This window comes from Artemia franciscana, chromosome 18 (assembly GCF_032884065.1).
Source record: "Artemia franciscana chromosome 18, ASM3288406v1, whole genome shotgun sequence".
Taxonomy (NCBI): domain Eukaryota; kingdom Metazoa; phylum Arthropoda; class Branchiopoda; order Anostraca; family Artemiidae; genus Artemia; species Artemia franciscana.
This window is the reverse complement of record NC_088880.1, coordinates 16,954,021-16,978,829: the sequence shown is the minus strand read 5'-3', so window position 1 is coordinate 16,978,829 and position 24,809 is coordinate 16,954,021. Positions and strand designations below refer to the sequence as shown.

Below are 24,809 nucleotides of genomic sequence, written 5' to 3'. Positions count from 1 at the left end.
AATCTATAAGGCGCTCGGAAACTGCAGCATTAAATGTTCGAGAAACTGAATTCCTGTTGCACCATTCCTTTGTAGTTTCAGAATGTTGACACTGATAGAACCTACAATAGGAACAAAAACATACTTTAGATTCAAAGCACACGAGAGAGGGAAGTGGTCAGACTCAATAATATCATACAACACCCGAACTTCGCAGACGCTTGGAAGCAGAGATTCTGAAGCAATGTAGTGTTATTATGCTAAAACCTAGAAGTTTACTAATTAATCAATAAATGAAACTATCCCTGGGGAAAAAGCAAACTGTCAACGGTCTAAAAATCATTATTGCCGCAAAAAGAAACAAATTGATCACTAAAGGGGATATTCGACGGGAGTCCTTCACAGAGCCAGTTAGGGATCGTGCTTTGCCACAGTTTTACCTGTTGGGTCTTTCGTAGAACTAATGAAACAGCGTAACCGTAGACAAGAACTTTGGGAATGGATTTCAGAACTCTATCTAAGTAGAGACTAGGCAACTCAAACTTGAGCGAGAAGTAAGTCATATTTACCCTGAAACTGCTCGCATGTCATTTGGGATTTTTTGGAAAAAAAAAATTTTAAATTAATCAGCAGAAGTATCTGAGCTTTAGCTTGACAGGAGTAATTCGGAGGTCCGAATAGCATCAACTGAATATAGGCTATCAGGAGACTTTATTGTGCTGTCTATTTTCCTTTGCAGTTTGTTACCTTCACCAATACCACGGGTGCTCACTTCATTCATGTTCACGGTATTTCACCGTTGAATTCTCTGCTGTTGCTGCAACAGATGACCGTTATAGGCTACGCCTCAGAAACAGATGTCCATGTTTTCTGATGTAGTGTCAAAATAATGGGTAGGTTTAAAATATATAAACCTGTACGGCTGAAGTTGCAGTAAAAAAAAAAAAAAAACAAAAAAAAAAGGCTAAATACAACCACAGACAAAAGCATGTGAAGTAAAAAACAACAAGTCTCCTCTCTTTGTTCAGTACAGGAATAGTTGATTGATTTTGTCAAACACTGCTTCCCTAAGAAAGTTAATAATTTTTTGATATAGTCAGTGCTTAAAAATTGGTTCAATTTGTAAAAACGTTGCTGTCTAAAGTTTAGCTTATTGGTTTTAATGATAATTTACGGGTCTTGATACAAACCTATGGATCTTATGAAAAACCGGAAACCTAAATGGGAATTCTAAGCTATTGCTTCCAACAGTGCATGTATTGTGTAAAATATTATAATTTTATTCTAAGCGATTATTAAGATAGGAGATTAAAGAAAGGTAGGAGGAAGCGATTATTAAAGACACTTTTTGCAGATTCTGTGTTCTTTTTTCATTCGAAGAAACTGACAAAGGTAACTATTGCTACATTGTCAGTAAACCCTTCTGAAACTGAGTTTTTCAGAAGCTGAGAAAGGATTAATCAAAATACAAAAAAAATCTATTATTTAATGAAAATACCAAAAACCATATATTTCAAATTCTAATAAGAGTTAAAAATTGGGTAGGGGGATAAGTACCCCCTCCAATTGTCTCCACTTTCGCCCTCCTGCTTTGGGTCACGTTTTCGTTTATGGGACACTATCCCATGCCCATTTTGCTTTCCAGTGGTGTGTCACAGAGGTTGCAAAGTCCCCATAATCTGACATCTTGTTTGTGATTAGGTAAAGGATTCGTTAGTTTGAGTACCCCGGACACAGAGCCTCCGTTATATCACTGGAGAAATGCAAAGATTTATAAAACGTTAGAATAATATACGAAAAAGCTAAAGTAGCGTAAAGCAATGGAATGATAATGAAATACTAACCAAAGGAGTGAAACAGAAAATTGAATATTTTATTGGTAAAGAATGGTTTATGCTGTTTTTTTTTTTTTTTTTATTTCAGCGAAAGAACTATCGTAGCTTTTAATGAAAGGCTGAAATTATACAGCGTAGTTTTGGAAGAGCCTGAAGAGAATAATCGACGGTGATTGGAATGCTTGGGATGAATGATAATTGAAATGAACTTATTCATTCATCTGTTGATTAACGACGTTTCTAGGCTACAAAGGCGCTATAGCCAGGGAAAGAAAGTCCCCTCTCCTTCAGGAAAATTAATGGCATAACGATACACTTTGGTCGTTTAATCCATTCCTCCCCAGAAAAAATCTTTCTTTGAATCCTCTGTAATTTTGTAGCAATGTAAGTAAAATCGCTGTAAAATCTTAGTGTTTTGCGCCTCAATTTGAAGATCCCAATTCCTTTACTTAAGTGTGTGACATATGGGAAGGGGGATCCTCTACATACGCGATGCCGTTGAATATTGATGTCGAAGCAGAGGAAATCGAATATATGTAGCCGCAGAATGGTTCTGTGTTTGTGTATTAATTTATCTGATGATGAGAACTGTAAAAGACCGTAAGCTATGGGTTTGCTGTGTCTGTAAGGAATATTGGTCTAAAATACGGGTTTTAAATAACAATTTAAAAACATTAAAATTTGGAAGTTTAGTACGTTATATCTTAATTTAAACGAAAAAATAACTACGGACTCACTGTTGCATTTTCGTTAAAAACTGATTTCCTCTTTACTGTTCACCCTTTCTAGACTTAAATGGCAATTTAGTTGATTATTTTGGTGGGTATGAGAACTTGCGATAATTTTACGCTGCATTTACTTACGTTGCGTTTTACGTTAAAACTGATTTTATCTTTACTGTTACCCCTTTCTAAACTTGGATGGCAATTAAGTTGATTATTTTGGTGGGTTTGAGAACTTATATTAATTTTACGTTGCATTTTACGTTAAAACTGATTTTGTCTTTACAAAATCATTCAATCAAAATCAAAATCATTCAGCTTTGCAGCAGAGCTTAATAAGTGCTTCAATTAATCTGTATGTAAACCTAGATGTTTCAATACAAAGAAAAAAAACACACTGACCTCATGTTCATTAATTTTATGTTGCATTTACTTACGTTGTATTTTACGTTAAAACTGATTTTTTGTTTACTATTCACCCTTTCTAGACTTGGATGGCAATTTAGTTGATTATTTTGGTGGGTAGAGGATTTCCATCAATTTTACGTTGCATTTACTTACGTTGCATTTTACGTTAAAACTGATTTCCGATGGCAATTTAGTTGATTATCTGGTGTTTATGAGGACTTACGTTAATTTTATGTTGCATTTACTTACGTTGTATTTTACGTTAGAACTGATTTTTTGTTTACTATTCACCCTTTCTAGACTTGGATGGCAATTTAGTTGATTATTTTGGTGGGTAAGAGGATTTCCGTCAATTTTACGTTGCATTTTACGTTAAAACTGATTTTGTCTTTACTGTTCATCCTTTTTAGACTTGGATGGCAATTTAGTTGATTATTTTGGTGAGTATGAGGACTTATGTTAATTTACGTTGCATTTTACGTTAAAACTGATTTTTGTTTACTATTCACCCTTTCTAGACTTAGATGGCAATTTAGTTGATTATCTGGTGTTTATGAGGACTTACGTTAATTTTATGTTGCATTTACTTACGTTGTATTTTACGTTAAAACTGATTTTTTGTTTACTATTCACCCTTTCTAGACTTGGATGGCAATTTAGTTGATTATTTTGGTGGGTAAGAGGATTTCCATCAATTTTACGTTGCATTTACTTACGTTGCATTTTACGTTAAAACTGATTTTGTCTTTACTGTTCATCCTTTCTAGACTTGGATGGCAATTTAGTTGATTATTTTGGTGGGTATGAGGATTTCCGTCAATTTTACGCTGCATTTACTTACGTTGCATTTTACGTTAAAACTGATTTTGTCTTTACTGTTCCCCCTTTCTAGACTTGGATGGCAATTTAGTTGATTGTTTTGGTGGGTATAAGGATTTCCGTCAATTTTACGTTGCATTTACTTACGTTGCATTTTACGTTAAGACTGATTTTGTCTTTATTGTTCATTCTTTCTAGACTTGTATGGCAATTTAGTTGATTGTTTTGGTGGGTATGAGGATTTCTGTCAATTTTACGCTGCATTTACTTACGTTGCATTTTACGTTAAGACTGATTTTGTCTTTACTGTTCATTCTTTCTAGACTTGGATGGCAATTTAGTTGATTGTTTTGGTGGGTATGAGGATTTCTGTCAATTTTACGCTGCATTTACTTACGTTGCATTTTACGTTAAGACTGATTTTGTCTTTACTGTTCCCCCTTTCTAGACTTGGATGGCAATTTTGTTGATTGTTTTGGTGGGTACCAGGACTTACTTTAATTTTAAGTTGCATTTTACGTTAAGACTGATTTTGTCTTTATTGTTCTTCCTTTCTAGACTTGGATTGCAATTTAGTTGATGATTTTAGTGGGTTGGAAGATTTCTGTTAATTTTACGTTGAATTTTACGTTAAAACTGATTTTGTCTTTACTGTTCATTCTTTCTAGACTTGGATGGCAATTTTGTTGATTATTTTGGTGGGTATGAGGACTTGAAAGACCGCCGCATTAAATTTGTTGGTGACCCAGTTCAGAGAATACAAGAGGATTTTTTAAGGATTCTGAGATACTATAGGTAAATCATTGTTCCCAATCTCTTCAGAAAATTTTAAGTGCTGTATAATGCCCTACGGTACTGATGACCCAACAACTGTTATAGCTTGTTTTGGTTGATATTGCTACCAAAACAGTAGAGGAATCCCATCCCTCACTGGGATTGGATCCGGTATGGATCCCTCAACAGGAAGACTTGCGACATTTACTCTTACTCTCCAGAAAATCTGCCTGTGATTTGACATTCCCTCCTTATATATCCAGATTAGAATAATTTTTGTTATCCCTCTCTTCTGCAGGTGTCAGGTTGTATCTGTACACCTAATATCACAATTAAGAATTTACTTAGTTTCTATTTCGTTTAACATGACGTTATGACGCTCTAACACTCCTTTCTGGTTTTACTCATTTAGTTTTTACCTTTCAAGATTTCTTTATTCATCTCTATCACTATATGTTATCTTTATATTTATTTTATTTTTTTTTATTTTCGTGTTTAATTTGATAATAATAATCCAGTTGTTTTAAATTTGAATTGTAATATTAGTTTATTTTGCTCGTGTCAAATTTAATAAAACATTTAACTTTTCTTTAAAAAAATTCTTCTCAGAAATTTTTTTAATCAATTTTTGTTTGTTCTTATTGGTTTTTTGAAGTTTCATCATTGGTTAATATAGTGAATGTTTCTCCAGTTTTTAATATTTTAGGCATAAGAACTAAAATTTCCGATTCTGTTTTGAGTTATTAAGTTGCTGATATGTAGGCTTGGTAATCTGAGCGTAGGCTTTGATTGTAATCTAATATAATTATTATATAAATTTATATAAACTTATTATATAAAAATTTCTTTCCATTTGAAATATAGGACTGGAACGGTTCTTGAACTAAGATTTTGATTCAACATCAATTTAAAGATAAGACAATTGAAAGATATCCTCCTGGGCGTATGTTCCAAATATTATATATGAATAAAAATAGAATATGGAAATAAAAATCAGAGACATTGCTTAGCTCTCCTTATTCCTTGCCCTTTAAACTCCTTTATTTGTGACTTTGACATGAGTGTTTGCTAGGTTTGGCGTGGAAAAAAATATGATTCTGACAACCTAAGCAAACCGGCTTAGCTCGTTGACATTAACATATTTATAAACCTTTCCTGGTAGCTCAAACTTAATATTGTAACCGTTTTTCCGATGTTTCATATAAGCCCTTTTGACACCCTGGATGCAAATAGTGTCGTTTGATTTATATCAACATATCTATCATCAGTCCCTGAATGTTTCAACTAAGTGGTATTAGCCGTTCCTACGATATCACAGATACGGCTTTTTGACAACCGGGATGCCCATTGTGTCTTGGTTAAACCCAACATCCTCTCAACATTCTCTCAAGGTTTCAACTTAATACACTTAACTTTTCTTCAGATTTGGCACATATCATTTTAGTAACCTGGATGCACATAAAATCTTTTGATTTAGTTCAATCTTCTGTTCGACATTTCGTGTAATTTCAAGTACATTTCATTTGCAGTTCTGTGGTACTGTAGATGCACCCTTTTGTCAACTGGGATGCCCAAAGTGTCTTTTTGAAGTTCAACATACTACTCAACTTCCCCTGGAAGTTTCAACTTAATACCCTTATTTCTCTCTGAAGTATTGCAAACAGCACTTTAACAAACTAAATGAACATGATATCGTTTTATTTACTTCGACATCCCTTCAACATTCTCTGAAAGTTTCAACTAAAATGGTTACTATTAGCTGATATTGGGATATTGCTGACGCGTCCTTTTGACAACTGAAATGTACATATATGTATTTCTATTAAGTCCAACATTCCCCTCTATATTTCTCATAATTTTCAACTTAACACTTTTAACTGTTCCTGAGATATTGCAGATATACCATATTGGTAGCTTGGATGCGTATAATGTCATTTCATTTAGTTCGACGTCCCAATTGACATTTTCGTTAAGTTTACACTAAATACCCTTCTCCTATTGTTCTTGAAATAATGAAAATACACCGTTTTGACTACCTGGAACCATATGGTGTCTTTAGTTTGGTTTAACATCCCCCTTAACATTCCCTTGAAGTTTCAACTTATTATCTGTAGCCGCTCCTAATCTCAACATAAATACATAGACTTGGATTAACCTAGTGTCTTTCATTTAGTGCAACTTTCCCTGAAATTTTAAATTTTCAATAAATTTTCTACCTTAAATATCCTTAAGCATTCGTCAGATGTTGCAAATAACCCCTTTTGACAACCTGGATGCACTATGCCATTTTGGCAAGCAGATGCACTTAAATTCTTTTCATTTAGTTTAATAGTTCTAGTTGTAGCAGTAAAAATAGCAGCATTGTTGGCTGTCACATTCGTTATCGCATTAGTAATAGCAGTGCTAGTACTAGTAATGGCAGTCAGAAGCTGTCGCATTAGCAGTTGCAAGTACATCCGCGGTCGCAAGTTGTTGTAGTCGCAAGCAGTCACTGTCGCAAAATAATTGCAATTACAGTCGCATTTTGTTGCAGTAGCCGTCACTAGCAGTGACAAACACAGGTAGTCACAGTCCCGGTCATAAGTTGTCGTAGTGGAAACCGCAAGTAGTCACAGTTGCAGGTAGTCGTAGTCGCAGTCACGAATATTCGCAATCGCAGTTGGAGTTTTATAAGTAGTAGAGGCCCTGAAAGTCTTAAGTTAATACCCTTAGCCGTTCCTAAGTTATTAAAGATCTGTCTTTTTGATAACCTGGATGCATATACTGTAGATATAGATATATAGATTAATATATAGATTTTGTTTGACGAAGTTTCCCCTTTGTACCCTTAGCCCTTTCGGACCCACCCAGGGTCAAACATCCTCATTTCCCAATGGCAAAATTCGTATGTAAACAGTGGACATATTGCATAATTTATTACTCTTACCCCCGATCTGGGGGTGGGGCATGTCATCCCCGGTGGCATAGTTTTTAGACCTTTTGGCCATATTGAACAAAATGCCTTTTCCAAAATAATGATCAGGGCTTGGGGGCATATGACATCTAAACTATGCAAGAAAAGGCAAATTACATAATTTTTAGTCATTTCCCCGGGGGCTGCAGGGGTCATGGTATATCCGGAGGCACAGATTTTAATTTTTTGACTATTTTGAACGAAGTATCTTTTTCAATATTTCGATCATTGTTCAGGCGAGGTATTTAAAGGGCATGGGGAGCTGGTTGTCATGTGACTACTCTCCAACATCTCTCTCAACAAGCCCTGAATGTTTCAATTTGACACCCTTAGCTGTTCCCGAGCGTGCACGTAATGTATTTTCGGTTTGTCCAATTTCCTGCATAAAATTTCCTAAAAGTAGTCGGAAAGAGAAGGAGTTGTAGTCGCAATAGATGCAGTCGCAGTCGTGGTCACAAGTAGTCGTAGTAGTAATAGCAGTAACAGTGATATTGGGCCTGAAAGTTTCAAGTTAATACCCTTAGTCGCTCCCAGGTTATCCTTTTTGATAACCTGGATGGATATAGTGTCTTTTGATTTAGTTCAACATATCCCTCAACGTTCTGAGAATAAAAACAAAACAGTTCAAAACATTTTTTTTATTAGCAAGAGGGTTTTTGTTTGTATGCTGATATTATTTATAGTTTTGTTCTTTTGCTATTTTAGTTTTACTACATACAACTGTTTCTGACTGTACTGATTTTAAATTTTGGAGCAATCGGTATAAATGTCTCCTTGAACCCGTCTCAGCTCTCAAGTGCTCTCAAGTTCTGTTTAGATGCACGGATGCTAAAGGAAGAAGAAAAGGATATTCTAGACGCCTTCTTTAAGAAAAAATTATTTTACTGTCACTCTAGGAAAGGACGAAGGAATAAGCTAGCGCTACTTTTTGAATGGAAAGGTTCGAGCCCTTTCAAAATTCATGTTCACCCTAAAGGAGTTAACCGACTTAAGTATGTCTTTGTTACGTTCAAAAACTGGATCCTTAGGATACTGTTATTAAATTTAAAAGAAAATCAAGACGCCTCTAGTTAGTCTTGTAAAGCCGGAAATTTAAAGAGGGTTGGCTGCTGGGTGAGGGGCCTTTGTGAATTTGTTGGGTGATTTAATGTTGTTACATGTCTTTTTTTAGGAGTTGTACAAACGGTAAATAATCGTATCATAGCAAATAAACAAAGGCATTAAACCACTCATATTGTTGTTTCAGATTTTATGGAAGATTTGCACACTGCGAAAATTCTCACGATTTAGAAACTATAAAGGCTGTTCAAGAAAATGCTGAAGGTTTAGAAGCAATTTCGGGTGAGCGTATTTGGGTTGAGCTTCGTAAAATTCTGTCTGGAAGATTTAAAATTCAATTAGTCCACAGAATTATTGAAGATGGCGTAGCTATGTACTTAGGTAAGTGTTACTAGCAATACTACAAAACGTGATTGTAACGAATTTCTATATGTAACGATTTTTTGACAACTTTTAATGAAGACAAATTCAGAGGTTTCAAAATTTACACTAGACTATCTTTAAAAGAGAAGGAGCTGAAGTCATAAATTTGTACCGCTCTCATTCAAAGACGCGTGTTTGCTAACTTTTTTATTCCAGAATAGAAATATATAGAGGAAAAAATTCATGTTTATACCTTTTTCATGTGATTCTTCGATCATATTTGGTTTTGTGGTAATTCTGAGGATTTTTCTTTCTTTTCTTTCTTTTATGTTTCTTTCTTTAAGTGTGAGATATATAAAAGTAGGCAAGTAGCTTGTGAACAATCTCAGCTAAACTAAACGATATAATAACAAAAGTGTTGTACCGTTCAATTCCTTGTTCAACACAGTTTCCAAATTTGATGGCCACGTGGCCACGAAAAACAAAAAAAGATAAACTTGTCTTACAAAGGTAAAAACAAAGGTAAAGGTAAATAATTCTTCTGATGATTAAAAATTGTTGCTTCTTAGCATATGCAACATAATATATGTAACTAGCTCAAATTAGCAAATTCAAAATTTGAAAAACTAGTGCTTTGTTCAAACACAAAACAATTTATTATTTTTATCATAATCCGCTTTAGAAGGTCTTTTACAGTAGAAAAATTGAGTGTTTTAGGCTGTGTTTACACGATTTGAATTCACTTCATTCGATACGAATCGTTTGTTTTTACGTTTTAGAGGCAAGTCTGAAGTGAAGGTTTCTGGCTAGTGTTAAAATCATGTACTAACGTAAGATATTTGCGTCATAGCTAAAAAGAAATATCTGGAATAAAGTAAGAAATAAAAGATTTTAGGAGTTTACATTACGGTTTATTAATTTTTCATCTCCAGTAGTGCTAAATTACATTCCTAGAATAGATTTAAAAATCCCCAAAGTTAAAAATTTGTATTACTAGCTATTGATAATATGGCTGATGAGACCAATGACTTGCCTTAAAAAGAATTCTTGTTGTTTTTGTATGGCTTTAATGGCTTTTCAATTGCAACAAAATTTCTTCGTCTTTTGCTTGAGATGCTGAAAAATATCGATAACATTACCTGTGAAAAATTATTGAGAACCTTACAAGTTAGTCTTTTATTTTCTGTGGTCTACTTAAGGACTTTTCTACTCCTAAACAACATACTGTTTTTTTGTGGGTTTGTGTTTTCAGTAAAGTGTTAGTTTTTTCTTCAGAATCTTGTAAATATGGAGAAACGTCATGAATGAGCTCACTTGAGCTAGTTTTATAGATATATTAAGTAATAATTTCTCTTAGTTTTTACTTTCAATTTTACTCTTTTATTCCATCAAAAATTGATGCTTTGTTATTTCAACTAATTTTTGCTCGTTTTCTTTTAAGCAATAAGTGACTATTTTTCCGCTTATTTCTTGGGGAGTTCTATACGACCTACTCTTGTTATTATTCCTGGCTGCTTTTTCCATATCAAAAGCAACCACTTCCCAGAATGGGCTGTGATCCCGATGTAAGCTGATTTTAATCTGTTTACGTAATGACTTTTTAACTACGGTTGATGCGTTTGACGCCTGTCGTCTTGCCTAAATCAGCTTTACAGTTTTTTCTCAAACATAATTTTTTCTCAGTTTTGCAGGAACATAGCCGATGACTTTGGCAGCCACCTTTTAGTGGTGGCCCGGAATTGTTTCCATAGGGCTGCAGGATCTTCATTATAGTCTGTCAGGCTTATGAACTGGTCCTGTTACTTCAGGGGCAAGTTTTCTTTCACTGATTTAATTTTCAGTATCTCTACGTTTAGCTTTCTTTTTGGGGATTGTCTCCTCCTCGCACTTTACTTTAGGAGTATATTTGCACCTACAAGCGTATGATCTCTTCTAGATTTTGATCCTGTGCACGCTCCTCTGTGAGCTCTAGAATCTATGACTGAGGAGTGCCAACGCTGACGGATTAATATAGTCAATTTGGGTAGCTAGGGAGCCATTGCTTCAGTGCCAAATTATATTTTGAAAGGATTTGTGTTGGAAGATGGCTCTGATCATGTAAGGTTATGGGATCTTGCGAACTGGAGTAGTCTATCCCCATTGGAGCATCGCTGTCTCAATTGAACCGACAAACAACATCGTGATCGATTTGAGTATGTTGGGCCAACACAGGGGTATTTGTGCATTGTAATCTCCAGATCAGTATAGAAGGAGTCCTTATCAGCATCCGTTTCCACTCTCGTTGGTGTGTAGACAGCAATGATAGAGATTGTCTTCCTTTGGATAGTCATCCTTTCAGTCTTAGTCTGGTTATTCTAGAGTTCTCTGGATCCCATGCAAGAAGAGCTTTTTGTAAAATGGGGCCATCATAAAGCGACTCCATGGTTGCCGGATCTGGATGCATCTAGTGTTTATTGATTGTGTTTAACATCCTCCGTAGAAATCCCTGAAAGTTTCAGTTTAAATACACATAGCTGTTCCTGATCAATATAGATACGCCTAAATATGCCCTTTAGACATCTTGGAGGCACCTAGCGTCTTTAGATTTAATGCAAAACCCCCTCAATATTTGCTGAAATTTCATCTTAATTCCTTGGCCATTCTCGATGCAAGTACAGATAAGCCTTTTGACATATTGGATGTGCTACGTCATTGTGAGAAGCAGGATGTAAGTAAACTTTTTTGAGCAAGTTCACTAGTTCTAGTTGTAGTATTGGAACTTGCAGAGTAGTAGCAGTCACAGTCAAAAATAGTAGTGGTTGCAGTCACGAATTGTCGCAATCGGAGCCGTAAGTTTTTGCACTCATGTTCGGCGTAGTTGCAGTGGCAGCCATGACTTGTTGCGGTCACAAGTAGTCGCAGTCACACGTTTTCATAGTTGCAAGTATTCACGGTTGCAAGTTGTCTTAATCGCAGATAGCCATAGTCGTAAATAATCACATTCACAATCGCAAATAGCCTTAGTCTCAGTCGTAGTCACAATTAGTATGCGAGTCGCATGTAGCTACAGTCACGAGTAGTCGCAGTTGTAGATGCAAGTAGTCACAGCCGCAGTTACAAGTAATCGCAATCGCAAGCAATTGGAATTGCTGACATAAGTAGTCGCACTGGCCGTCGTAAGCAGTCACAAGTAATTGTTGATGAAGTCATTAGTAGTCACACTTGCAAGTAGTCATAGCCACCGTCAAAAATAGTTGCAGCCGCAGTTGCAGTCACAGTAGTAGCAGCATTAGGGTTTCTTAAAGTTCGTTGTTAATACCCTTAGCCGTTCCTAAGATATTGCTGATGCGACATTTTGATAACCTGGATTATCTTCCTCGATATTCACTTCGGTCTCACCTTAATACCCTTAGCCTTTTCTGAAACACCCAGGATCAAACATTCCCCCCTTTCCCAATGATGATGACTTGGGAAAACTGTATAATTTACAAACCTTTCCTTGGAGAACACGGGATGTCCAGAGCCATAGATATTGGATCTTTTGACTATTTTGATCGAAGGGGCTATTAAATTTTTTTTATCAGTATTGAGGAGGGTGTCTAAGAAGGACAATGGTGGTCCTTTGCCCTCTGACCACTTTTTCAATGTTCTCTGAAAGTTTCAGCTAAATATCTTCCGCCGTTTCTGAGATATTGCTAATGTGCTCTTTTTTGAACCAGAAGGCATATAGTGTGTTTTGATTTTGTTCAACACCACCTCAACATATCCTGAAATTAGTCACAAGTACAAGCGGTCACAGTCGTAAGCAGTTGAAGACACAGTTGTAACTTGTCTTAGTAAGTAGCATGAATATATTTCCATATTGTGGCCATTTTGACAGCCTGAATTAGTTCGACTACCCCCTCAATAGTCCCTAAAATTTTCAAGTTAATACCTTTTGGCCGTTCCTAAGATATTGCACATTTGTTTTGTTTTTTGTGAGCCTGGATGCACATAGGTTTTTTTTATTTAGTTTAATATCCTCCTTTACATGCCCTGATGTGTCACCTTAGTATCTTTTCTTTTCCGGGCACATCAAGAATCAAACACCCCTCTTTCCCAATGACAAGTCCTGTGTGTAAAAAATGGACAAACTACATAATTTACAACCCTTTTTCCGGGGGGCTTGACATTACTGGAGGAATTATTAGACTTTTGACTATTTTGAACAATTTTTTTTAGAAATTATCGATCAGTGTTTTGGAGTGTCGAGCGGATGGTTGCCATCCAATTACTTTTGAATTTCCACCTCAACCTGCATTTGTAAAATCGATAGAAATGTTAACGGAATCTTTCCACTTTCAAACGCACTGTTGATATTGTCAACCAAGTGATATATTGCACGACTTGTGGAATGGCATTTTTCTAAATACCAACTGAGTATTGCATAGTTGGTCCAATGACTCAAGATATCCGTATAGTCGCTTGCGCATAGCTTTCTAAAAAAAAAAATTTGAAAATGATGGTAGGATTGATATTGCTCTCCAATTAATGATCTCTTGCTTATTTCCATCCTTGTGCAGTAGTGCGTTTCTTGTCTGCTTTAGATCTTATCTCAGACTCGAGTTCCTCCAGTGCCTCTTGAGGCGCGCAAAGCGTCATTAAGGAGCCTCCAATATTACGTCAAGTGAGCTGCTGCCTAGATGTCCTCCCGCTTCGTGTTGAGACTCATCTAGAGGGCTCTTCTGTTACTATTGTACGGTCTAAAGAGTGCGTTTTGTGGTTTTGACGGTTATGGGTGCCTTCTGGCTAAAGGAGCATTACAATTTTATTGGGCAGCAAGAAACAGTCTCTTGAAGTCGTCTCAAACTGGCCGGCTTAAGTTCCCCTATTTTTATTGTTTTTTGACTTTGAGAATTCTCTTTACTCGAGGACTTAATTTGACAAATTGTAGATGATCAGATTCCGGTACAATCGTCGCATCATAAAGTGTTTTGAAATTGAACTTCCAGATACAAAAAAGTTGCCAAAGTTGCTCAGATATTCTAGCTGGAATTCCAGCGGGATAGACGAAACTAAAAAAAAATCTAGATTTACACAATTATGATGTAATATGTCAAAATTTAAATCACCTGAATAAATACAATCTAAATATCTCGCTCTTATTTGTGCCATAAACTATTCAAAACACCCAAAGAACTTCTCAGAAACAGCACTTAGAAGCCGGCAAACCAGACCTCATTGCCTGGTGCACTCGCTAAATATTGAAACTTTATGGGTTCTTTGCTATTGGCAATGCCAGAGCGTTGCCTCTGATAACATCAGCAACGACAAAAAAAATCACAATGCTCAAGTTTACAAGTTTACATACTCGACGTTTTATAAGTCGAGTTTATTGTTGTATTTGAGCTATATAATATACTATACTATATGCACTGATCTATTAATTAGTTTAGTAGTATTTGCTTATATAGCCTAGTGTATGAGAATTACCTGAACTATCCTATAGAACGGTTTTCGTTTGTCTTTCTTTCCTCTTTTGATGCACTACCTTACAGATGGAGAGAATATTACGGTGGATTTGTCCATTCGAAATTTTAAGCGGGGATCAAATTGTGTGGCAAGATTTTTCCGTGAAAAAATATGGGCAATATCCTAAAGGGTGGTGCATGGTGACATTGCACAATTCTAACTGCACAAAAATGTTTCTGGTGTTTATTTTAATCCTTTATTTAACTGATATGATTTGCTTCATAATTCAGTGGTCCATTATTAAGGAGGGGTAGTATGTCTTCGTGTAAGGAGGAGGAGGATAAGATCCTACACAAAAACTGTCTATCTAGTCTGTTGCGCTATCGACTAGATAGCACCATCGTAAAGGACCATACGACACCAAAAATTATATTTTGGGAGTTATTTCTGGATTAGAAAAGCAGGGGATTAGAATATGCCAAATATTAGATCAATATCAACCAAATAATAAAGAATTGACTATTTCGACAGAAATGAGATTATGCATTGAACGTGGTTTTCCACCTTATATTGTCACTGATAAAATTTCCACAGCCGATTGTTGCTTCCCACTGACTGTCGCATGATGTTTGCTGTATTTTTTGTTTTTGTTTTTTTTAACGAGGCTCATTAATCTATGATGTAATTTTTCTTTGTAATTTCTCCGCTTTTTCTTGACTGGTTCTATGATTCTGAAGATTGTTTTTATGATGGATGTTTAATCCTACGCTCACACTCAATGCGACGCTTTTTTTTCTTTGAAGAAAGGCATACACATGATAAATGTATTCAAGACACAAAACACTTGACTCAAATACGAAGAAAACACATAAAAAAAAACCTCGCATTTTGGGATATTCCATAAGGGTTTTCGTAAAATATAACGGATTTTTGGCTTTGATTTATGTTCTGGGGCACGTAATTTAATTTAATTTCCTTTTTTTTTAAATATGATCTTTGGAATGTAAAAATTAACCTGTTAGAATGCAAGTCTCAAAAAGCAGAAATATGATAAGTAAAAGAAATTAGCAAACAGTGAGAAATTATTTTTCATAGAAAACTCGTAAAATTGCTTCTAAAAAGATAAAATCAGTTTTTGAAAGTTGGATTTCCTGATCAGTCTACGGCAAATTTATAAACACTAAGCCGACGTGTTCTTCAAGTTCAAATGCTTCAACACAGATGTAAATTGTTGCGACTTACGAGCTTATGACAAAAACTGGAAAACATCGATTTTGCTTTAAAAGCGCTTCTGTGTGAACTGGGAAGTAATTGTTGATCTTTAGCAGTTGTTGCCCTGAAAAAAAATGCTTTGTTTCAACAAAGAAATTTATTTATGTTTATAAGTAACGTATATTATCTAAGCAAAGGTACTACTAAAGGATTTCCAGTATCTTTGTTTTTATGGATCTTGTTACGCGGACTTTAGTTCATCCATTGAAGATTCGGCGCCTTAAAATATTAAAATTCGACTTGTAAAATATTTCAAGTGATACTGGCGGTAGAGTGTAAATAAATTTGGCATTGCCTGAGGCTTGTGGTAGATGTTCTGATACTGGTGGTAAACTGTAAATAAATTTGGCATTGCCTGAGGCTTGTATGGTAGTAAGATTTTTAGATAAACACCGCAATTTTACGAAAAAAATTACTCTCTAAAACTTGACACTTACAGAAAGCTGACGGTTTTATTTTTTTATCAGAAAGTTGACTCTGTCAAAATTCCATATCCGAGGAAGATTCGGTTTGTCTTCTTCATTTTTTTTTTTTTTTTTTTTTTTTTTTTGTGTAAACTACAAATTTGAAAAAAAAAATTGTTTCCCCATAAGTTAAGATTTTGTTTTGCTTTTCTAGCTGCTAAAGATCAAATATCATTTTTGACTAATAAAAAAAAGGAACAGAAAAACAAAGACAAGAAAACGTCTTTCACCTTTGTTTTCTGGCTTAGTTTCTTGTTCTTATTATTTCCTCGGTTTTTTGTTTCAGTTTTTCTTTGATGACATACACTCATTTGGGCTGTAAATCATGAGTGGGTTGAGGTCCTTTCTCAGGGTCACGATATTTGCCTTCTCTCCTTTGGCATCGCGAAAGCCTTTGATCGTGTATGGCAAAAGAGACTTCTTTGTAAACTGAAAGCCTGTGGAATTGATATTCGACTATTTGAGGTGCTTGCTGACTTTTTTTTGTCAAGGATCATTGTAAGTTGTCCTCAACGGCTTCATATCAAAAGCACATCCAATCTTATCGGGGAGTACCCCAAGGAAGTATTCTTGGGCCAACTCTTCTTGGTATTCATAAACGATCTAGGGGACAACCTTGTGAAGAAACCTCACCACTTTGCTGATGACACGACAACAAAAACATCAATTGCAAAAGATGACGATCCCAGCAAACCCCATAAGGAACTCCAGGTTGACCTGGAGAGAATCGAGGCGTGGGCAGATGCATGGCTTGAAAGTTTTAAACGCATCAAAAATGGAAGAGCTTCTACTTTCTAAGGTGCTTAATATGAGGGCTCATCCTGATTTCGTCTTCAAAGGAGAGGTAATAATGCAAGTTGATACACTGTGCCTACTTTGACTAATTTCTCTTCGGAACTCTCATGGACTGAGCAACTCAGTAAAATTAGATCCTTTTTCTCCAAGAAGTTAGGAGTTATCCTAAGATGCAAAAGTCTTCTCCCTGATGAGTGTGTTCTGCCACTTTTCATTTCGTGCATCAGACCTGTCATGGAAAATGCATGTCCTCTTTTCGCAAATATACCTGTTTGCAATTTCAAAAGCTGTATAAGTGCAACGATTTTTTTTTTTTTTTTTTCAAAGGTTTTGCTTTAAAGTTTGAAGTGACTTTTACCTCAAGGCATTACCTGGCTTTAAAAGTCAAAAATCATATTCCAGACATGTTATCTTGCCTCACAAGATAACATTGACTGAAGATTAAGAGACTGGTGTATTTAAAATTGGGCAGCTAAGAATAAACTAGTTCAATGCAACTAAGTTAAAACTCTTTGGTTTGGGCTAAGATAAATAGAAGTGGCAGTATTTCATTAGTTCTGAACACCCTAGCAATCATCAACCATACCAAAAAGACCTTATTATGTCCTTATTACAAATTCAGGAGCCCTGAAATAACTGTAAGGCTTTTTTGTTGTGAAAGAAGTTAAAGTGAGAAGAAATTAAAAAAAAAAATAATTCAAAAAAGTGTGCAAAAGCTTTTTTTGGAAGTATGCAATTTTGGGGTCGAACAATTGGTATTTAGAGTGACATGGGAAAACGCTTAGGGTGGAGAGATCAGGATGAAACTTGGTGGGAAGAATAAGCACAAGTATTAGATACATTATTGATATAAGTGTACCGGATCCGCTCTCTTGGGGGAGTTGGGGGATTTCCAGTGCTTTGGCGAGTTTGGTGCTTCTAGACATACTAGGACGATGAAAATTGATAGGCGTGTCAGGGACCTACTCAAATTGACTTTATAACAGTCGTTGCCCCGATTCGACCATCTAGGAGGCTGGAGGGAGAAGAAAAATTTAAAAAAAGAAGTATTTTTAACTTACGAATGGGTGATCGGATCTTAATGAAATTTGATATTTAGAAGGAACTCGTGTCTTAGAGGTCTTATTTTAAAATCCGGACCTTATCCGGTGATATTGGGGAGAGTTGGGGGGGAAACAGGAAATCTTGGAAAACGCCTAGAGTGGAGAGATTGGGATTAAAATTGGTGGGAAAAATAAGCACAAGTCTTAAATACGTGATTGACACAACTGGACTGAATCCGCTCGCTTTGTGGGGAGTTGGGGGGGCGGGTGTTGATTCGAAAAAATTGAGGTACTTTACCCTAGGGTCGGGTGACTGGATCTTAATAAAATTTGATATTTAGAAGGAATTCATGTCTCAGAGGTCTTATTTTAAATTCCAACCAGATCTGGTTACGCTGGGGGGGAGTTGGAGGGGATAAAAGGAAATCTTGGAAAACTCATAGAGAGGAGAGATGAATCTTGGTACAAATGGGAGATGAGATCTTAATGAATTTAGAAGTAGCTCGTGCCTTAGAGCTCTTATTTTAAATCCTGACCTTTATTAAGCCTCTGATTTCCTTTTAAAATCAATCTATTGATTCTTAGAATTTTGCTAGAGCTCATGCCATATGTTCTCTTGGCTCTTCTGACTTCGTCACAAAGCGCCTTATGAACTCTTAGCGCTTTTTTTGTACTGACACTAAAGAGCGAATTTGGCCCTTTTGGGCTTGTGATAGCCGTTTTGTTGAAATAAAATCTTGTCTTACAAAAACAAACTTATTTTATTTTCTGAAGTCTTGACTTTTCAAATTACATCTTATCTACCCAGGAAAGTTTTTCCCCAGAAAATTCTTCTCCACAAAAATCATCCATGCTTATACCGACTCACGGCCTCATCTTTTAATAGATGGTGCTTAATGATCCATAATTATACAGAAATTCTTGAAATACGGTATGGAACAATTTTATTAAATGGAGCTTTTATATATATTTTCATTTTTATACATTTTTCTTGTATTTGCTAATTGAATTTGAAGGAACGCATTTGTCTCTGTGCTTTTCTACATAACAAAATGAGCCAGGAAAGTCTAAAGGGATTTGCTAATATTAAGGGAAAAAAGGTCTTGACTTAGCATCCCAACCACCTTGAGATTTTCGCTCTTGTAATATATTTAGCCATTCTTCAAAATTTATCCCTTTATAAATTTTTTAGGTTGGAAAAACATAGTATTTATTGTCTGTAAATGATTGACGTTCCTCTTCTTTTCTAGGTAATGAAGTAGCTGCTGGGCAGTAAATTTCGAACCTGTTTTCTGTTGCATTCGTCTTTTTGTGTATAGACGCTTATTTTTACATAAAAAGACAGTGCAGCAGAACTGGTTCCTTATAATTTTAAAGTTTAAATAAATAAAAAATTAAGGGTTCTAAACCTTAAGTTAAATAGAATCTCAGTAAAATTCGCGTGTATTTTTCTTTCTCTCACCTTTTCATATTTTACAAAAAAAAAAAAATAGAACCCTAAAAAAAATTTCTAATCAATATTCTTTTTTGCTCATCCTTCACCTAACGAATTTACTGCTCATTGAAGCTGTGCAATTATGTGGCCTCTGCTCCTGCCAAGGAACCCCTTCCTGACAACGTTCAAGACCATTTTTTTCCCTTATTTTAATAGAAATTAAATCAATAAAATATTGCTTCTTTGCATTCTTGCAAACTACCTGTTAATCCTAGAGTTAGGGATAGTTCATAGGAACGGAGTACAAGACAGATAAAATACAAAACGGTGTTCATCAAAACAATTAATGAAAATCACCTTATTATACAGGAACATGTGTTGGATACTTATAAGTTTAACATCCCCTTTTAAGATGGGGATGTCATAAAGGAAAACTGGTTTTGTGGTTATGTCTCAAAAACAGTTTCGACAGATCTGTTTCTGGACCCACCATTTTATATTTACGGATTAATGCTAAACTTAAAATAATGTAGCTAGGCTTTTTTATATATAGAGTGAACCTTGATAAAAATTGGAAAGGCGATCTTGCTTGTCGAAATGCCCCGATGCCAGAATTTACCGTATCTATATGCTTACTAATGGCGAAATAATAATAATTATGAAATGACTAAAATAATTCATTCTCTCAAATATGTTGAAAAAACCATCGGAGAAAGAATAATTTCTGTTGAAAATATGTTCCGTATTCATTAAAGAGCCAACACCGCTAGTGGTTTGGGGGAGTTAAATGAGAGTTGCGCAACTCATATTTATGGCTTTTTCGTTTTTTTTGTTTTTTTTTTATGCTCGATATCTTCATTCAGCGTAGTCTGTTTGGTTTAAGATTGTTAACTTAGAGGATTCGATTTATGCATTTAATGGCAAAAAGTTGGCAATGCGTAACCAATGAATTTAATATGTTTTGATTATGGACGTCTATGCTGTATTGATAATCTCAGATGTGTTGTTGTCAAACTGAAAAACCATTATATGAATATAATTCTGCCTTTTCTTGGGAGAAAATACATCGTTTTCATGTATCGGATTTTCAGTGAAATGATAGTGCATATATTACTTTTGTATAGCTTCTGGTGTATAGAAGAGCATCCTAACCCCCAAAAACCTTGGGGTATTTTCTTGGGTATCTAGGCTTGTATGAGAAAGCTAGGGGAATTTTTTAAGAACCTAATAAAGTTATTGATGAACAATTTCGATCATCCTTTAAAAGATCAATACAGTGCGGCCGTGCGAAATACAAAAGGGATTGCATGACATTTTCGAAAATGTTAAAGATTAAAGCGTTCCCAGTTGAGTCATAGCACATGTGAAAGCTTTTGAAATTGTTGAGAAAACTTTGCTCGGGTATATAAATAGAACATGACAAAAAGATTCAATAGAATGTCAATAACCAGGAGAGTATTTTCAGTATCGTTATTTGATCTCTTAACACCAAAAACAAGAAGAACAATAGGGAATTTTTTAAGACAGTGGGAAACAAATTAGAATGAATATTTCGGCCCTATGTCCAAGGGCCGTCTGCAGCAATACAAATAAGAAAAAACAACTTACAAGAGGATAAAATCAATAAAAGTATAATGAATAGTTTTTGAAAACAGTCCCAGCATCCTTACCTCAGCGAAGTTCAACCAGGACTGGTTGAGGCGTTTCCTTTTTGCAATCAATGGTATTTTTTTTAGCGGCTTCATCACGGTAGGGTTTATGCCTGTCCACTCGTAGCAAAATCAATTTTTCATTGTCAGCAATTGTCATATTGTTGATAAATTTACTTAGATTGCCCTCAAACTGCTGTTTTGGCGAAAGGACCAATTCTATTGGTGTCAGCTTGTAGGGATTAGCAATTTTTTAGGAAATAGTTTGTAAAAGTCCTGCAATTAACGGCTGTAAAAGTGCAAAGAAGCTCTTTTACAGCCGTTAGAATTTATTGGAAGGAAAATTTTCCCCAGCCTCTTTTTCTTAAATGCGCCTCTTTTCTTAATTTAGACTCAAATATTGATTATATTAGATGTCAGCTGTGCTTACAGACCATTGTCTAAATCTTAAATCGTGAGTAATGTAAAACACTCTTGACTTATATTGCTGAAAGTGAAAGTGGAAAACTATTGCTGAAAGTGAAGTCTGTAGGGGTAAAATATTTGGACAGTGTAGGTGGGAAACTATTCTTACTATATAATATGCAGAATAATTGTAACTAACACCTTAGGTATGCAAACCCGCTATACTTACCCCCCCCCCCCTAATTTTTCAAATATATGGCCTGATTTTTTGAAGAACACTTTCAAGTGTTCAGGACACCCTACTTGAAGAACACTTTTCCTTTAAATTTCTTTCCCTTGTTTTTGCCAGCTATGGCACGCACTAGTGAATAATTTAGCTTTGTCTGTTCCTAAAATACTTCTAGCAGCAGAACATCACTCTCAGTTAAATTTAAACAAAGCTCTGATAAGAAATTAATGAATTCTTTTTCAACCTCATGTTTGAGTGTAGCTTTCATAAGCCTTGGTTTGGAATTACCTAGGACGTAAAATAAATGTCAGTTTTCTTGTAGTTTCTTCAGCAACTTGATGTCAACTAATGACCTTTTACTGTTCACTGGTAAAAATAGGGTAATTTTATTGTCAAAAATGTTGGTGACTACAGTCAAATGCTTGGGTGTTTTCTGATTGAGATACAGCACAATGTAACTATAGGTCTATTTTAAGCCTGATTGTGTGCTGAGAGTAGAAATTTCGATTCACAGGGATATATTTGTTATTTAAACTTATGAGGGAATGTTAATCACGAACAGTCCTGTAGGTAATATATTTAGTACAATTCAAAGCAAGTGACCTCATAAATTTGTTCTGATGAAAGAGTTTGTGGAGGACAGCTTTTACAGATATTTTTTCATGATGAGATTGGACCTTGAATAATTGTAGCATCTCTTGAGACCATTCTTCAATAGATTCAGATAAATTATTTGGTTCAGTTAAATAGTTTGGTTCAATAACGTTAAATACATCAAGCCTTTGTATGAGTTTTGTGTCTGGTGCAATGGTCTTTATTTTATCAGACGACTCTTGCCACACGCTATAAAAATAGCAGATATTTTTCGAATTTTATAAAATATTTTTTTACGATATTGAATGATTTTCGTTAAAAATCTTGTTTTGCCATATATTGATGGCCCACAAAGAAACGATCTTAATGTAGAGTTTGCTCTTCTCAATTTTAAAATACAACTAACTCTAAAATGCCTCAATCCGTTGAATAAATATTAATTTCCTATGTTTGAGAATACAAAAATTAAGAATAATAAATGGTTTCTTTATTGACAAAAAATTCACTACAAACAATATAATGACATTCGAATATCACATTTATTTTTAATAACACACAGTAGGCACTTGGGAAAACAACAAACATTTTTATTTAGATAAAATAGACACTTAGGAGAAAAACAAACAGCGACACGATATAAAAGTTCTTGAAAGGGGACCTTGGAAAGCACGGTGGTCGTCTCGGTGGCTAAAGGACGGAGCTAGGCAGTGGCAGATTCCAGGTAAATAATAGTATAATATTAAACACTTTATGTCAAGATATAGAAAAATGTACCGACACATAAAAAACAACAATAAAAACTCTGCCTTACACGGAACAAACATACACATGTAAAAAAAAAGCACTGGTGAAATGAAAAAAAAAAGAACCCCGTCCCACCTACTACTGAATTTATTCAGTAGAAACACACATTTTCCAAAATGAAGTATGTGAATCTAACTATCAAGCAAATTTGTCTGATGATCATTTGAAGTCTATTCTTACAATTGGCTCATCTAATCTATAACCTGATTTTAATGAAATTTTAGTCAAAAACGACAGTATCATTCGTCACACTAATTTTATTGCATTAAACTAAAAGCAGGAGTCTATTTAGTTTACCCTGATTTTTTCCAACAAGATATGTTTTAATTTTTTTTATGTTTATACTCTAATATTTGAGGAAATCAAATTATTGGCACTATTTGTTTTTTTTTTCTCTCATTTTTTATCCCTTCGGCCCGCATAAATATGGGAAATATATAATATGGCCCTTACATTGAAAACTTTGGAGACCCCTGACATAGAGTATTGGTACTTTCTTAGAGAGTGTGTGAATTTTCTCATCGTGTGTTTACACAGAGTACACCTTCGAATCTGCAAGAACAGCGTGGAAAATCATCACTCCGCGTCTCAGATTTTACAAATAAAACTTTATTTGGGCATGGTGCTTAACTAGCTCCCGGTAAATGGATTCTTTCCAGTGGGTGAAGTCCATTCGAGAGCTAATTTCCCAAATCATCGTATATAGTGTCTGTTTTAACTTTTAACAGTAGTGAATCAGTGTCTCCATAATATACTTGAGCTTCCCCTCCCTCAGCTATTTGAGCTTACAAATATTTTAATAAAATTAAAACACGAGTTTTTTTTTGAACTTATAAAATGGCCACGCCAGTGGCAATATTTTTATTTAACAAAATTTTCTTTTTTCTTTTCTATGTAAAAGGACAATATTTGAGCCTATGCTGGAAAACAATGTAAAGCTCAGCTCAACAGTAATTTAAGCTTATTCCTTTGAGTCGCTTACAAACGCCACAGCAACTGCTATTCCGTACACTCTCGCACCTCTTACCGAAGGCTGAACTGAAAATGAGCTTAAAGATATTTTTTTTCAACCTTCGTTGTGTGCTTAAGAACTTTTAATGACGGAGGTATCCCTAAAATTTTTCATGTAGGGCTATTGGTCAGATTATTTGGCTTTATGAATCTTTGTGACCTTGAAACTGTTTCCTAGCATCCATCTCCAAAGAACTTGGTGTAAAAAAAAAATATTCTGTTTCGGACGAAGGTTGGCAATTAATTTTTGTTTTGAAGGTTTCCAGAACATACCCCCATCCTTTAACGTGGACTCAGGGGGTCCTCAGACAACCGATCTGTTTTTTACACAGGAAAATAAAATTCTTTACCGAGTCATGAAGTTCAAAAGGCATTTCACTATGAACAGAATATTCCTGTTATTATTTTCCTGTAAATATTCCATAATAATTTCTGTTAAAAGGAACATAAATTATTACGCATATGAGGGGCTCACCTCCTAATACCCCGCTCTTTACGCTAAAGTATTTTTAGAAATTTCAACTATTTATTCTACGGCTTTTGTTATTCAGGGGTCATTCTTAAGAAATTGGGACAAAATTTAAGCTTTAGCGTGAAGAGTGAGGTACGGACGAGGGGGTGAACCCCCTCATATATGTAATAAAAATATGAGAATACAGAAGTTCGTTACGTAAGCTAATTTGTAAGTTGCGTATATCTTTAACTGATAAAATTTATTTTTACTAATAATTTTACTAATAAAAACATTCATAAAAAATTAAAAGTT

At 35.1% G+C, this 24,809-nt stretch overlaps 1 long non-coding RNA gene across 6 annotated transcripts in view; it reads left to right on the top strand.

The window, feature by feature from the left end:
- The window catches only part of LOC136038681 (uncharacterized), a 142,582-nt gene that overhangs the window by 38,928 nt on the left and 78,845 nt on the right, over window positions 1-24,809 (top strand). The window lies entirely within an intron of this gene.